The sequence below is a fragment of the Emydura macquarii genome, unplaced genomic scaffold (genome assembly GCF_026122565.2).
Source record: "Emydura macquarii macquarii isolate MOO-44397 ecotype Brisbane River unplaced genomic scaffold, CSIRO-AGI_Emac_v2 contig_1790, whole genome shotgun sequence".
NCBI lineage: Eukaryota > Metazoa > Chordata > Testudines > Chelidae > Emydura > Emydura macquarii.
Window position 1 is genome coordinate 22,130,081 of NW_027131927.1, and position 17,318 is coordinate 22,147,398.

At 41.8% G+C, this 17,318-nt stretch overlaps 1 long non-coding RNA gene across 1 annotated transcript in view; it reads right to left on the reverse strand.

The window, feature by feature from the left end:
• LOC137159000 (uncharacterized) overlaps positions 1–16,159 on the reverse strand; it is a 117,557-nt gene extending 101,398 nt beyond the window's left edge. Inside the window, exon 1 of the long non-coding RNA XR_010921517.1 lies at positions 16,122–16,159. This is a non-coding gene — a long non-coding RNA (uncharacterized lncRNA). The remainder of the gene's footprint in view (positions 1–16,121) is intronic.
• Positions 16,160–17,318: the final 1,159 nt, after the last annotated feature.

Genomic DNA, 17,318 nt, shown 5'->3' on the forward strand with positions numbered 1-17,318 from the left:
ATCATCTGGTCTGTTCTAACACTAAACCTTTGGCATTGTCTGATTTATGTTTTGATCATTTTTTTGGTGACTCAACAATGGCTACGTATTACTGCTAAAGCAGAACCCTACAACATGATCCTTGTGAAAGCCTATCCTGTGTGCGAATGGTAATACCATTTATAGGATGCTTCATTGCTTTTTTTTAAAAAAAAAAACCTACGTCCCCAGCTGAGGCTAGAATTTCCTGAAAGTATGATGTCTTTTGCAGAACGTAGAAGAGGGATTACACATGTACTGAAAGTCAAAAATCAAGGGAGATGGTTTATAACCAACTACCCTAGCGCGCCAAGCAATGCTGCAACAACCATCTCATGAGAGCCCAAAGCAGCTTAAAATCAGACACACCAACCTTCCTTGTCCGTTGTCCTTATAAGGATCTTCTCAGAGCAACATCCAGGCAGAGTGTATTCCTCACAGTATCCAAGGAGCTCTCCTGCTTTTCTAATGAGGCTCAGCTGTCAAACTATCCCTGCAAGACTGAGAAAAAGTTCATACCACTGAAGAAGGGGGCTGGTATTTTCCCTTTCCTCCATAGGGACTCAGTGGTCTTTTCCTTAGGGAAGGAGTGTACACAAACTCTGACTCTTTCATGGAAGGCATATTTTGATTATTTGCATAAGCAGCTGACAAAACTTGACCTCATAAGAGGCAGTCTCTGGATAAAATTTTTAGTGTGCTTAAGTGACTTAGGAGCCTATGTCCCGTTTTAAAAGGTGGCACCAGCACTTAGAACTCTAGTCCCATTGACTTTCAAGGAAACAAACTCCTAAATCACTCAGACATTTCTGAAAGTTTTACCTACTGTGCCTCTTAGTTTCGTAGATGGATAGTTTCAAAATGCCTAAAGAATTTAGGAGCAAAAGTCCTATTGCAAGTCAATGAGATGTGCTCCCACATCTTTAGGTGCTTTGGAAAATCTCTTCTTTAGAGCACCTGCAGATTATTTTATTTATGGCTATTATTTAAGCAGTAGATAGAAAGACATTCCTTAGAACCCATTTGCTACACTTTAAGTGAGACTGCTTCTTGGGATGCAGCATCCCAACCCCAGCAAGAAGCTTGAGGGGAGATATGATTGCTCTCTATAAATATATCAGAGATAAATGCCAGGGAGGGAGAGGAATTATTTAAGTTCAGCGCCAATGACACAAGAACTAATGAATATAAACTGGCCATCAAGAAGTTTAGACTTGAAATTAGATGCAGGTTTCTAACCATCTGATGTTCTCCCCCTGCAATCTGGACTGGTGTGTAGCTGTGTCACCCCAGTTCCTCACTCCTGGGCTCTGACTTACCCTACTTTGCTGTCTGAATCGTCCACTCCTGGGTCAGCCCACGCCCAGCCTCCCACGAGTAATTGGTCTCTAACCTAGTGAAGGCACACTTCTGACCAGCCACTCATGGGATAGAACCCCAGCAAACACCCCCACTCCCATATGCAACCCCGGGAACTGCTATCCTGCAGGGTTCAGTGCTGTACACAACACTCTGCAAGCTCATTTACACTTGCATATCAATTTCTTTGCTAAATTGACGGACACCAGTTCTGTCACTCTAAGTGAGGTCTCTGCACATGTTCAATCCACACGCACTGTTTTATCTAAAATAGACAAAGAAGTTTATTGACTACAGCAAGATTTTAAGTGAATCTAAGTCAGATTAATATAAATCAAAAGATTAATAATGTGCCAAGAAGTTAGTCACAATCAACTAAAAGATAACTCGCCTCCTAAACTAAGATTAATATTTCAGTCTGTATTCAGTTTACCACACAGGCTGGTTGGGATGCCTCTAGATACTCAGTCTTTGGTGTTGCTTAGAAGATGGATTCCAGGGAAGCACCCCAAGACAAAGATGCCTCTTTCTTTTTAACAAGTTTTCTCAACCACCCCTAGGGTCAGGTGATTGTCCATGTCTGACAATGGGCATGATTTTTCCCTCTTGAGCCAAAGTGCTCAAAGGTGCTTAGGCAAGTCCATTGTTCCTGTATGCAGACCTCTGCTGGGCATGGAAACACAGCTTTGTGCTTGTCTGCATCCATTCAAGCCATGAGAGAGACAGGTTTGGGTATATGACATAGCAGAGTTTCATATCTGTACATATGTATGACATTGCAGGAAACATGTGACCATGCCAGTAGTGTTCAGTATGTCATGAGCATTCCAAAAACACCTTACATAACATACTTTGCATCAAACAAAAACACAGTTACACTATAAGGATGAACATGAATGATACACAAATCACACTAAGGGTGTACATGGGTACAGCATGTCAGACTGTCACAGGAGTGAAGTTCTGGAATAGCCTTCCAAAGCGATCAGTGGAGGAAAAAACTTAGCTGGCTTCAAAACTGAGCTTGATAAATTTATGGAGGGGATGGTATGATGGGATAGCCTAGTTTGGTAATTGACTGATCTTTGACTACTGGTGGTAGATATGCCAATGGCCTATGATGAGACGTTTGTAATAACTCAGAACCACCCCCCATCAGAGAATTCTTTCTTGGGTGTCTGGCTGGTGAATCTTGCCCACATGCTCAGGGTTTAACTGATCACCATATTTGGGGTCAGGAAGGAATTTTCCCCAAGGGCAGATTGGCAAAGGCTCTGGGGTTTTTCACCTTCCTCTGTAGCATGGGGCACAGCTCACTTGCTGGTGGATACTCTGAACCTTAAAGTCTTTAAACTATGGTTTGAGGACTTTAATAACTCAGTCATAGGTTAGAGGTTTATTACAGGAGTGGGTGGGTGAGATTTTGTGGCCTGCATTGTGCAGGAGGTCAGACTAGATGATCATATTGGTCCCTTCTGACCTTAGAGTCTATAAATCTATTTTTTAGTGGATGAGGGAGTAGTCTCATGTAGTGTGAAACTCCACTGCTTTTAGGATGAGCTGCATTGAATAGCTACTACAGAGCAGTTCACATAGTACTCACAATGCACTCCTTTGATTTTACTGCAAGAGCTAAGTATTCATGCTCTTAAATTACTAGAGCCTGTGTGGCAGGATACTAAATGGATCAAGGCTAATGTGATATTGTAAGACAAACAGAAATGATGGCATGTTGGGTACCTCCAAAGTGAAGTAGCAGCAGTATCGAGACTAGATTTGTTGGAATAGGTAAGCATTTTGAATAATAATTGGTCAAAATCCCCAACACCTATCAAAAACATCAATAAGGTATGTCATACACTGCACACACACCATGTCATTGCCCTATATTGTTTGGGGGCACCACTGTCCTTTGCTAAATTTGTTTGGAGTTGGAAACCTAAGCAACTGCAAGGAAAACTAATTCTCCTAACTTTCTTTCCATTCCCGCATCCTGACAAATCACTCAGATGTGACCAACATTATAGGTTACCAAATAAGACACAGCGGGCAATTAATTAGTTTTAACATTTCTTCATGGCAGTGAATCCATTATGGACTTCTCTGCATCATTCACTATTGCAAACAAAGCTTAACATTTCTACCATCTAGGCTCCATCAACTCTGTTTTTGGCTACTAGCATAGCTCCTCTGGGGCTGATCCTCACTTCTCCTCTTTCCTCCTCCAAAACAATCTGAAGGTTTAGGTGTGGAAGTGAATCATTATTGTGGAAAGTTGGGAGGAAATACCCCTATTATGCTGTTCTTTAAATGTACTGTCATGTAGTTACAAGTGGAAATGGGCCCCAAGCCACAGAATTCAGACATAATTGAAAAACCCCAGTGTTTGGAATGTTTAAATCCAGGGTTTTGTTTCTGGCTCTTCTCTAATAAACTCCTGTGTAGGACTTCAAAATAATCTCCAGATCAAAGATACCAAGAAGGGATTCAGGGTCCTAGGAGACACGAAGTCCAGAACCTTTTCTACCAATATCTCTGCAACAGAGTCAGATTCCTAGAGTGGGTTTTTCAAACACACTGAGCATTGGCCTTCGTTCTCATGGCAATCAATTGCCTTCAGTGGGAGTGGAGTTAGTCAGCTCTGAGTATTTTTGAAAATCCAACTCAATATTTTGACATTGCCATGATCTTAACATACAGCCCTGCCTTCTCCCCCAGTTATATCTAATTTCCTCCCAATTTACTTAGAGCAGGTTTCAAGACCGTAGGAGTTGCTGTTTGGAAATTCTGATTTAGTAGTTTTGAATGTTGTTCCCTCTAATTATGTGGCATTATGAAACACAGGGTACTTCTGCCCATAAAAAAAAGAAAGAAAAAAAAACAGCCCTGCTTTTCTATGTAGTTGTGTGTTGGTGACTTCATCCTCCATGATCAAATACTAAAAGCAAAAACAACATTCAGCACGTCCAAGCACAGCAGAATTAAGCAAATTACTGATTCCCCTGGAGCTAAATCAGGTAGAGCCACAAGCATGCTAGAAATAACCAGCATTACTGATGAGGAAGGAGAAGCATTTTAGCTGCAATTTTCCAAGCAGCCTAAAATAGTGAGGTGCCCAGCTCCTATCATTCAATCCAAGTTGAGTGTCCAATTCTCTTAGGCTCCTTTGAAAAATCCCTGTGTAGTTTCTAGTTGATGCTTGAAAGCATCATCTACATCAATCTGCCCCCACGTCATCCTGCGAAAGTGCTTCAACCCTGATCAAAGTGGACTAGATCTCAAGGTAAGAGAATACTTTAGACTCCATGTCTATTTACTCCAGGGGCTCTCTGCTGTGCCTGCCAGTCAGGGTGCCAATTAGTGCTGGTTGTGGCAGTGGGTCTCAAGGCTGAAGGTCAGTATACCACTCAGATCTGTTTGAGTCTCAGACAAATTATAGGAGCTCCTTCCCTGGTTTCTAATGGCAATATGCATAAATTAGCATCTCATTTATCCAGAGTCACTTGTAATGGCTTGACGTGATTAATCTAACATTTGGCTTCTCCACAAAGAATGTGTTAATGTGGGATTCCTGCTACAGCATCTTGCCAATTTTTATACCAGCGTCTTTAACACAACAGAAATACCCAGGCTTCAGAGCATTGGCACCAGCCAGTGCTTGGTCTGGAGCTTGGCTTTTTTTCTCTTATATGCATCCCAAAACATTCAACTGCTTAAACAGTGTTAAATGAGTCCCTCTACTCCCTTAACAAGTCCTTGTGGGCATTTCATAATTCATTTAACAGCCCCACACCCTTCCAACAGCCCCGTTAGTACAGACACATTTAAAAGGAATAGGTTTCTAAACTCCAAAAAAAATGAGCAGAGGAGGAGAATGGCTTCTTTCTTCCCCTCTTGTCACAGTATGTGGCAGAATTACTGGACCACAGATGGAAACATGAGTTTGGTTAGGGAGCAACACCCCACTCTCCCAACACACACAAGACACTTAACACAGCAAAAGCGATGTGGTTCCATTATACAGGTAGAGCAGGACTGCTGTGGCATCTGCCTTCCCCAACCTCCAGCTTAAGGAAGAAGAGGGGGCACGATGGGGCCAATGTGGGAGTGTATCCTGGCCGAGAGGGAGCATAGTAGAACTGAGCTCTGCTCTGTCTGATCCTTCACTGGAGCTTATGCTAGCAGCAGAAGTTAGAACTTGGCTTGTTTAGCCTAACCAAAAGAAGGTTGAGGGAAGATATGATTGCTTTCTATAAATGCATCAGAAGGATAAATACCAGGGAGGGGGAGGAATTATTTAAGTTCAGAGCCAATAGGGACACAAGAACTAATGGATATAAACTGGACATCAGGAAGTTTATACTTGAAATTAGATGCAGGTGTCTAACCATCAGAGGAGTGAAGTTCTGGAATAGCCTTCCAAAAGGAGCAGTGCGGGCAAAAAACCTAGCTGGCTTCAAAACTGAGCTTGATAAATTTATGGAGGGGATGGTATGATGGGACAGCCTAATTTGGAAATTAATTGATCTTTGACTACTAGTGATAGATATTCCAATGGCCTGTGAAAGGATGTTAGATGGGGTGGGCTCTGAGTTATTACAGAGAATTCTTTCTTGGGTGTCTGGCTGGTGAGTCTTGCCCACATGCTCAGGATTTAACTGATCACCATATTTGGGGTCAGGAAGGAATTTTCCCCAAGGGCAGATTGGCAAAGGCTCTGGGGTTTTTCACCTTCCTCTGTAGCATGGGGCACAGCTCACTTGCTGGTGGATACTCTGAACCTTAAAGTCTTTAAACTATGGTTTGAGGACTTTAATAACTCAGTCATAGGTTAGAGGTTTATTACAGGAGAGGGTGGGTGAGATTCTGTGACCTGCATTGTGCAGGAGGTCAGACTAGATGATCATATTGGTCCCTTCTGACCTTACAGTCTCTGAAAAAAGAACAGGGGTCCTACTTTAACTTCCCCAGAGCTGGGCAGCCAAGAGTCAGAGAAGTGGCACCAACTCCCTGCTGTCGAATCTGGGAACTGAGAATTGGGGCCTCCCTATCACCAGAGGCGGATGTTGCAGTTTGCTAAGGAAATCCATTTTTGAATGAACATTCCTGTTAGTCAACTCTCCCTTCATTCCTTGGGAGGGAAGCAGTCTAACTGCAAAGCAAAGGCCTAGGAGAAACTCAGCAACCTCCAACTTGGCACATGTTTGGGAACACCCTATAGCTTCAGAACATAAAATTAAAAAAAGCCCTCACGCTATCCACAAAATCAAGATGTTAGCTGGGCATCTGCCCTGATCTATAGCCAATGCAGCCCTATAGCAGAAATCTATAAAGTCGTGCTTCTCCACATCAAAACAGTATTTGGGCTTCAGTACATGGAATTCCTGAGCTGAATCCTGAGCTGTTTGTGGACACTTTGGCACTGCACCGCCACACTCATTGCTTGTAGTTTTCCTATCACTTAATGATTTTCCTTGAGACACCTGGCACTTAATAGGGACAAAAACTTGGGTTCTCCTTCTGTACTGTGTGGAAAAACCTTTAGACACCTCCAATAGGCAGAGGATTAAGTTTAAGAAAAGACTTTTTTTGTCCAATCATCAACATCACTTGACCCACGCTGTACATGTGCAGCGATGAGTATAAATCCTTGACAGGCCCGCTGCTGAAGGAAAGAAAGTGTATGGATACACTGGCTAGGAAAGGGAGTCAGGAATAGCAGAAACAGGCAGTGGGGACATTTACCTACAGCACTCTGAAATCCTACACTCAGTCCTAACCTGTTACATCCCATACTAATCAATCCTGGGCCTCTCAAGCCTCTGTAGATGGTCACTTACGCCAAAATGCGTACGTTTTGTGATAGCAACTTATATTTACTGGAAAATGTCTGCAAACCCCATCTTCCCTTCTGACCTAAATCAGAAATAGAACCCAGTTTATGTGGACAAGGGAGTAGTGAAGTAATCCTCTGTACCATCTAACTCCTCTGCTGGTGACTGGGTGAGTTTTTTGCCATATCTGATGTGTATTTCTGTATGGACGCTTTAGATATAGAAACCCCACAAGCTGGCCATAGCTACAATTCCTTTTGTCAATGCAAAGGGAACAGAACCTGTTTTAAAGAGACAGATGCAGCAGAAAGCAAGCCCAGCTCCCAAATGGAGCATAGTGGGTGTACTGGGGATAGCATAGGGCATGGACAGAGTGCTCTGTTGTCTTGAGCTGGCAGAATGGTCCCTAGAGGATTACTGCAGTTGGTGCAAATTTGAGCAGCCCTGAGGCTCTTTCTGGCAATGGTGGGGACGGAAAGTCTGTGGAAAACTACCAAACTCCACAGCTAATCATCCCAAGTGTAGCTCAGGAGCACCTGAGGATCTCATCCTTTAAACGCAGTATTTCTGTAGTGTGATATTGCCATTCTTATGCCCCTGCTTTCAAAACATTGGTGGGTTCTTTCTCCTGTCTGATCAACAGGAAAGCTTTAGCTACATCTTCTATTTTCCCAGCCACTGCCTTCATTTCTAAGCTGAAAACGAGCTGAGAGTCTCCTACTACAGTTGGGTGAAATGTTTCAACTGAAACCTTTTTCAGCAAAATAGTGCAGATTCAGTCCCACCAAAACATTCTGTGAATTTGTGTTGACTTTGCCTAATTGTTTTGGTGAAACAACAAAATTCCCCCCAAAAATTCTCTTTTCAACATTTTCAAAACAAAACGTTTTGATTTAATTTTTCAGTTGAAAACTCCTTTTCTTTTGGAAATTTCCTTTAATTTTATTAATAATGAAAAATACTTAATGCTTAAATCCAAAATGAAACTTTTTATTTCAGGTCAAATGAAACATTTTCAACCCAATTTTTTTTTTAATCTTTCGACTAACAACGTAAAAAAAAATTCATTTTTGGTCCAATAATTTTTTTTTTTAATTTTTCAGGATTACCAGCCAGTTGAAAAATCCTTTATTCCCACCCGCCCCCTGCTAGTGGTGATTGGAGACAGCAATAGAGTGGGCAGTATACAAGTAGTGTATCAGCCAGGGGCCATGCTGGGGCAGCACTAGACAATGGTAAATCCCCACTGCCTCCTCCGTTCAGGAACCTGCTTGGGAGGCTGGGAAAGGAAGAGGAAGATAAGCTTTGGACATCTATTGTGGTTTGGCACAAACATGAGCGAGGGAGGATGACTGACAAACCAGACATCTTCAGAAAAGTCACAATGAGAGCAGACAGACAGGAGATGGGGGGAGGGAGGTAGGCTTCCCTCAAGCTGGCCATGGACCACTGCCAAGAGCTGTCTCTCCCTGGTAGTGAGAGTTGCAGCAGACAGCCTTCACCCACTCCCCCTCCCTTCCTCACACATCTCTCGTGCAAAGAGGGAAGCAGGTGAGAGGTCCATGCTGCTGCCATGTCCACCAGAGAAAGATGCCAGTTTCTGACAGCCATTCACAACCAACTCAGGGGAAGATGGTTCCTCCAGCACACAGTTTTCTCCATCTGCTTCTCTGCCTCGCTACTTGAGCTAGATTCTTAGAGAAGCGGGGAGCGATTAGAGAGGCGGGAGATTCTTAGAGAAGCAGGGGGAGATTTAAATACTTGACACACAAAGGTGGGTAAATCATCATCATCCCCCATATTTCCACAGCGAGAACCTGAGCCACTGAGCTGTTAAGCGATTGGCACAAGGTCACACAGGAGGTCAGTGGTAGGAAAAGGAGATGGATTCTATTCCTATTTCCTGCTTCTCCTAGTGAGTGCCGAGTCCTACCACTGAAGGGGGAAGCAGTACATGTAGCCTCCCCGAGAACAGCACTTAACAGTAAGATTTGCAAGGGGTGGGATTTGCAAGGGGATGCTGGAGAATGGGAGGATGAGGCCAGGAACTGGAAAAAAATGTGCTTGATTGGAACTCAGGGAGATGGCAGTGAGGGACGGAGGGGGAGGAGAGAACAAAAGAAAAAAAGACAATCTTTAAAAGCTCAGAAAAGTTTCAAACACAAAAACTTTTTGATGCTAAGCCCCAAGTGAACCTAACCACTGAACCCTTGTTGCTGAAGAAACATCCAGCACAGAAATGTTGTCGATGCAGCTAAGGAAAAATTCTGCCTAGTTCCTAATGCTGTCAGACTATTTTGAAGCAAGGGATCAGCTAATGATGGAGTTTCACAACTACAAAAACCCAGGAGGAAATCAATATATACCACATGGGAGCCGGTTCAATTTTCAGCTAGAGTAAAATTCAAACCAAAGCCCAGGAGACATCATGTAATCGCTTTAAAAAAAATTATAAAATGCATTCAAACATTTTTTACAGAAAAACACGCATTAAATAACTAGCTCACAGACTGAGAGAATGTTAAGGGATTCCATCAAAAACTTAATTAGGGAAGTGGATAAAATCTCCTCCCTCAAGCAAAGTCTAAGCAAATAGGTAAGCCTCGGAAGCATGTCTTAAGGACTCCGGACCTGATTCTGATATCATTTAGGTCTTGACCCTGCTTCACTGAAGTGAAGTAAGGGTTGGAGCTGCAGGAAAGATAGGGAAGTTGTGTATGCTGCTGGCTGGGAGGGCAGGGGATTGTTTTATTTTTTTAGTAACTGATAGCAGGGGCATCTAAAACCAATTCTAAATAAATCTTATGTTGACAGCTCTCACGATTTTATTGTGAGAGTCTCAATTTTTGGCTTTTCCCCTAATGCACTAACTCCTGGAACCCTACTAAAAAGTGAGAATCTTTGCTTCCATTTAAAAAAAAAAAAAAAAAAAAGTATGTTTCTAGCTATTCTGGTTGCAGAGAGCATCTTGAAAAATGTGACCTGACTGCACCCTGAGCCTCAAAAACCAAAAGTCAAATAAAAAGAACCCAAAACATACTACTTTTTAAATCTCAATTTAAGCCAAACTCATAATTTTGGGGGCCTGACTCATGATTTTGGAGCATTTAGGATGGGTAACACTTCAACATTTTAAAAAACGTATCAAATAGAGGGTGATGACCCAGGATGTTGGATATGTGATATTGGAAGTAAGTTAAATAAAGCTCAAATTGATAGTTATCAAATGCCAACTGCTCAGTGACCTATGTGTAAAAAGAGCCTCATTTTGATTCTTAGTGGACAGTTCATCACCCAAAATTGCCATTACAACAGCTATTGAACTGGGACTCTAATTAGTACCCTTACTGTCAGACTCAAAGTGAGAACTGGCATGGAGTCAGTCCCTCCACAGGTTTAATAGGCAGCAGATTATCAAAATCCCAAAATCCTTACTCCCTGGTTTGAAGATACCATTCAGGGCATAGGGGTTCCCCAAACAATTTCCCTGATTAACTAACTAACAAACAGACGGTGCACTCTCAAACTCCAGGATTGATCCTCAGGTACAGAGATGGCTCTGGACTCCTCAATCCCTGCAGAGAGGCTGGTTTCTGCTGGCAAGGATCCTCTTCATGCAGGTGTAAGTCTGCTTCTGGTCCCAGGATTTCCCCTCAACACCAAAGGCTGCAGTGCTCCAGGTGCAGATTACAAAACTACACCACAAATCCAAAAACTTCAGTCTCCCGCCTCAGCAGACTCACAGAAGGCTGTGGCCCTAGACTAGCAGCCAGAGCAGAGCCTGCCATGCAGTGACTCTCCCACCTAAGGAGCTGGAGGTGAACTAAGCCTGCTGGGGGAACTTTTCCCAACAAGCTCTACAGACTGGGCAACACCTTGGAGCGGGAAAGGTTCAAGCTAAGGGATCTTGCTTTCCAGTCCCCAGGGGCCAGTTCTCAGGGGGAGACCTGCATGCAGGCCTGGACTCACCAACTCCCAAACAGCCAGTCCTGCTCCAGACTGCCCCAAAAATGGCCTCTTCCCTCTCCTGAGCTCCCGGGGAGGGGCATCTCAATCCCTATTGGTTGCTGGGCAGACTGAATCTACCTTGACTCCCCCTCCCTGTGCTACCAGCACACACAGAGGAATCCAGGTAATCTCCTTGGGGGTTACATTACCATGATCACCACTTCTATTTTTGTCAACAAATTTTCACACAGATTTATTAGATCATCATTTGGATGCTCCAGAACTTAAGGCTGAGGGCCAAGATTTTCAAAGTTAGGGGCTTATCTCCAGATTTATGCACCTACCTGATTTTCAGAAGTGCTTATCAGCTTGCAGTGTCCATGGAGCACTCAGAAAATCAGCCACTCACTTGGGTGTTTAAATATGGATTTAGGAACCAATGTTTAGATACCTAATTTTGAAAAATCTAATCCAAAGCATTTTTAAAAAATCATATTTCTAGCCTTGATAGGCACAGTGCTGTCTTTTTATTTATTTATAACTATTTTACTGCAAGTTTCATATTTGGTGTTTTTTTCCAAAAGCCCCAGCTGCTGGAGTCATGAGAATGCATGAAAATCTCAGGGGTTTTTTTGTTTTGTTTTGTTTTTAAGTAAGATTCTAATCCTCATGGTTGCAAAGAACAGTTGAAAATGTGAAGCAAGTGCACCCCAAAGACCAGGAACCAGAGGACAAATTTAAAAAAACATTTTTTTTTTTAATTTTATAAAGCAATCTCATGATTCTGGGGGTCTGCTGCTTAAGTTTTGAAGGTTTGGGTTTGGCAATACTGTAGTTATGAAAATAACCTGGCAAATGAGAAACAAATGGAAATTGATGTAATGTTGCCCTTTTGGGTCTGGAACAGCTGAGATGGGTGTAAACAGCCTCAAGGTGGTTTTAGGTCAGATACCTAAAAATAACTTTCAAAATGCCACATTATTTAAGTATTTCACTGCTGATTATTTCAGTGGAAACATCCAGCAAATGCAACAAATGGACTGGATGACAAATGCATTGGATGACTGTAATAGATTAACCTTTGATTTGCATTGGACAGAAAACCATGACTGCTGGAAGCAATGAGCCTGAATCTCTACTGTTCACATTCCCAGTTTTCCTTCTGCAAAGCAAGTGTCACACTTCCTGTGAATCTCTATAGTTCTTTTAGGTACTGTTGTGATCTTTTACATTCCTCCAAGAGATGTGATGGGTTGTTGTTGTTTTTTTTTTTTAAGAGTCTATCAGCTGTATTAAAATGACTGTTCTCCTATGTTGTCCTCTCTTCCACCTGGTTTCCACTTGGCATGTGCCATCTGCTTGGATGCTAATCATATTGGTGCCTGCTTGTCTGACATGCTTTTGTGATGGCCACAGGCATTATGATCTTAACTGCAAAATTGCTTAATAATGGTCTACTAATTCAGGGACTACTGTAGTTTTCATTCGGTCTTGAAGATTGCTATTTACCTCACCTTTTCCAGAAAAGCAGTTAGTAGATCCCACCAATCACAAATTAATCAAATGACTCCTGGGTTATTCAATTTTTCCAACAGCCCAAGTGGGTGATTTTCCCTCTAGTCTATTGTTTTTCCTTTTTTAGTTTCAGTTTGGTTAGAGCACAATCTTCTAAACTGTACAGAATCTGCTTTTTAATTTCTAACTACATGCCTGATACTTCTGTAAGTTAGGCCACTGACTTTTGTGGAGGCAGGATAAGATTAATAGATTTTAAGGTCCAAAGGGACCATTATTATGATCTAATCTGACCTGCATAATACAAACCCCCTAGTAATTCCTGCATCAAACTCATATCTTGTGGTTGAGTTCAAACATTTTTTAGAATTTTAGAATGTATTTTAGAAATACATCAAATCTTGGGGGGGGGGGGAAAAAAAAAAAACTTCAGACAACACACCACATCCCTACATAAGTTGTTCCAAGCATAAATTATCCTTACTGTGAAAAAACAATTGTGCCTTATTTATAGTCTGAATTTTCATTTCCCAGTCTTTAGATCTTGTTCTAGCTTTCTCTTCTAGATTAAAGAGCCCTCCACTATCTGAAATCTTCTCTCCATTTAGATACTTTAGGGTGTGATCAAGTCACCTCTTAAGAAGCTCAGTCTAATTAGTTTATTCAAGAGAAAGTTAAGTATCACTGTAAGGTCTGGTCTACACTACAGAGTTAGGCTGATGTAAGGCAATTTACGTCAACTATGGAAGTGTCTACACGTAAACTGCGCTCCCGCCAATATAACTGTCCCGCTATGCCAACTTAATAACTCCACCTTCATGAGTGGCATAGATTCAAGGTTGATGTAGTTAGGTCACTGCAATGTCAGTGTAGACACTGCGTTGTTTACATCAACTGTTACTGGCTTTTAGGAGTGGTCCCACAATGCCCACATTGACCGTACAATTTACACAAGTGTTCCTGGTGAGGACATGCACCATTGACACAAGGAGCAAAGTGTAGATGTGCACAAGCAATGTAATTACTACGGTGGCTTTATGCTAATGTAAGCTAGGTTGACTTAATTGTGTAGTGTAGACATGGCCTAAGGCAGGTACCAATAGATATTGATATCTATTTGAAACCATTCTGAATGCCTTTTGTAACAAGACTATTTCAATTATATAACAATAAAATTTTGTTTGTTTCTTTTTATATTACTACCACTACTACTACAGGAAAAATGTTCTTGTAATTGAATGTATTTTGATCTGCTATTAGTGTTTCCTTTTTAGTGCCAAATGAATACCACTGTGCAGCTTGAATCTCAGTTATTATAGTGTTACCAAAATGTAAAGAGTCACATAATCAGTTATTTGGAAAGAAATAGTGCCCACTCAGGCTGGGGATTTTGACTAGTTTAGAGTGTGCAGGCAGGTAAGTTACATGACATAAGAATTCTAGGAGTTCTAGTTGAAAATGACCCCAGCTAAATAACCTGCAAAGGGTTTTTTTTTAATTGGATTTGTGGCCCCATGTCTTTATGATGTGTCAACAAAAGGCCTGAATTATTTTTTGTTGTTGTTTTTCCTGCTTGTTGCCTGAGAAATATCAGGATCATCAACTTTGGTTTCCCTTAGTTTTGATGGTCCCAGATGATGTTTTTCACCCTTTAAGCAGAGAGGTGAGGGCTTTGAATCTTTAAACAAAAAGTCTCTTTTCCCAAAATAGGTCATTAAACCTGAACAGGTATTTTAAAATAGAGATATTCCAGTAGCCTTATTAAAAATCCTTTCCTCAACTGCTCAGCTTATTCTTTGGGAGTAATACATCGCGCAAGTCAGTTCTGACCTGCAAGCTGGGTGTCAGATACTTCTGTCCGAGAGTTTGCCATGTTAAACAGGATTGAAAGTTCTAATGTAAAAATTTAAGGGATTCTTCATTCTTATAAAGAACAAAAAGATAATTCCACTTTTTCCCCTTTGATGGTCATATTTTATAAACATTTTTCAAACATAAGAACCTTGCTGGGATGTCTTATATCCTACATTTGGACTAGAGCTGTCCTGAGTAAATAGCAGAGAACCTATTTACAAACAAGTTTGCTAAATCTGATTAGCAATCCTATCCAACTATGGCCAGGTGCTTTCTGGTATGCTTTGCTGTGAACTGTCATCCAACAGTTCTGTTTTCATGAAAGTCTCAGGAGAAACTTATTTGCACAAATACGCAGTGTTCATGCATGAATGACTGCAGAACTCTATTATGGGCAAATTTTCTCTAGTCACATTTACATATAATTACAAGACAAGTCATACAGATCTCTGACAGCTGCATATGCCAGAGGTGTGTGGCAACGGGGTAGGAGAAGGAATGCCCTTGAAATGGGGTGAATGGATTTTTAGGTAATTCTACTTCCCTTTTCTTTTCCCATCCCCATTTCCCTTCCCTCCCCCACCCCCTTTAAAAATAAATCTATTACAGACATGGACAAAATTCCAATAGCCTAAAACCCATTTATGTGTTACAGTTAATATGATACAGGATCTAAACAAAATTCTGAAATTGTCTGTATTTATGGAAAAGTCCTACTGAAATTAATAGAAATGAAAGCCAAGAGAAATGACTAAGAAGTAAGGCAATTACTGGTGGAGAAAAGTACTAGTCTATGTGAGTAACTGTGGCAGACTGATTCAAAAGGACTAATTGGCCAGGGCCCTTCCTTATTACGTCTTATACCCCAAAACATGATTAGAAGCAGCCATCCCTGGGTGCAGAGATGCAGAGACTGTAAGTATCTCTTGCTGCAGTGTAGGGGCACAAGTGTGGACTCCTTGTGTCTTTGCAATCTTGTGTGTCCATGAGGCAGCTGTGCCCAAAGGAGGCAATGATTTACATTACTAACATCTGGAGTGACTGCCTCCCTCAGTGTTCTACAGAATTTAATTTTGCTCATATCATGAATGGAAAGAATAAAATCTTGAAAAGAAAAGAGTGGACGAGGTTCTCGCCTGAGCTGAAGTCACTTGGTACAGTGCATGTGGAGGACTCAGCAGGCTGGTCTTTGCTAACCCTGGTGTGAGAGAACAGCGTAGGAGCTGCTCTAACTTAGGCCAATCATAGAGTGTAAGGCCAGAAGGGACTACTAGATCATCTAGTCTGACTTACTGTATATCACAGGCCACTAACACCACCCAGCACCCGCATGGTAAACACAACTACTGACATTAGACCAAAATATTACAGCCCACAGGAGACTTGACTATTATATGCCACAGGCAGAGAATAGGAGGGCCAGAGATGCACTAATGTCCAAGGCCCCTGCAGTGGCAGGGAAATAGTTAAGAGATATACCAGATAATCCTGACAAGTGACCTGCGCCCACCACAAGATCTCTGCCAATATGACTTGGGGAAAAATTCCTTTCTAACCCCACATTTGATGAGCAAGAAACAGCCAGCCAAGTACCTGAAAGAAAGAAGGCTCGGTGCCACCTCAGAGCCCTGGCCCAACCCCACAATGTCCCATCTCCAGTCACGGGCATCCCTAATGCTTCAGGGGAAAGAGATAAAACGAAAACAAAATACATTAGAAGAGGGATAAATCCCTTCCTGACCCTTGCATGTGGCCAACTGAAACAGTAAAGCATAAGCTTTTAGGAACAAAGACAAACCAGAAGTGAGCCTCCTACCATCACAAGCAACCCTGTCAGATAATCGCATTCAATTAGTTTTTGAGAGAGCTAGACAAATTTATGAGTTGTTTGCCCGCACAACTCTTATTGGGAAGCTGTTCCAGAAGCTCACCCCTCTGATGGTTAGAAACCTTCTAAGTTCCAGTCTGAATTTGTTCATGACCAGGCTATACCCATTTGTCCTCGTGCTAACACTGTCCTTTAGCTTAAATAGCTTTTCACTCTCCCTGTTATTTACCCTCAAATGTATTTATAGAGCATAATATATTCCCCTCTCAGCCTTACTCTTGCTAGACTAAACAAGCCAAGCCCTTCCAGTCTTCTCTCATAAGTTAGGCCCTCCAATCCCCTGATCATCCTAATAGCTCTTCTCCACACTGTTTCATTTTGAACAAGGGTGACCAAAAATATATGCACAGTATTCCAAAAGTGGTCTTACCAGTGCCTAACACAACAGCATGAATTTCTCTTGAAATTCTTATTATTAGACGCTAAGTGCATGACCTTTTACTTTATACTATTGAATTTCATCCCATTTCTATCACTCCAAGGTCATCCATGTCGTCCTGCATAATATTCCAATCCTCCTTTGCACTGAGTATGTTCCCTACCTTTTAATCAGCACATTTCATTGGCACGAAAAGTAGGAGTGTGCTAAGTTCATTAAAAATATTAACTAAGGTTGATCACAAGACCAATCCTTGAGGAACTTCACCTAGTCACCTTCCTCCAGTCTGATAATTCACCTTTCAGTAGAATCTCTTGCCTTCTCCCCTCTAGCCAGTTCCATACCCACTTCAGAACTCTTGCATTGATCCCCATCTTCTTAAACTAATAATTTCTCATGTTCCTCAGGGACCAGATGCCTACTCTGAGTCATCAGAGTGAAGCTGAGCTCTCCTCTCACCATGTCCCCTACGATGGCAAAGGGAAGCAGTCAGTGGAATACAAATTGCATAAATATTAAACAA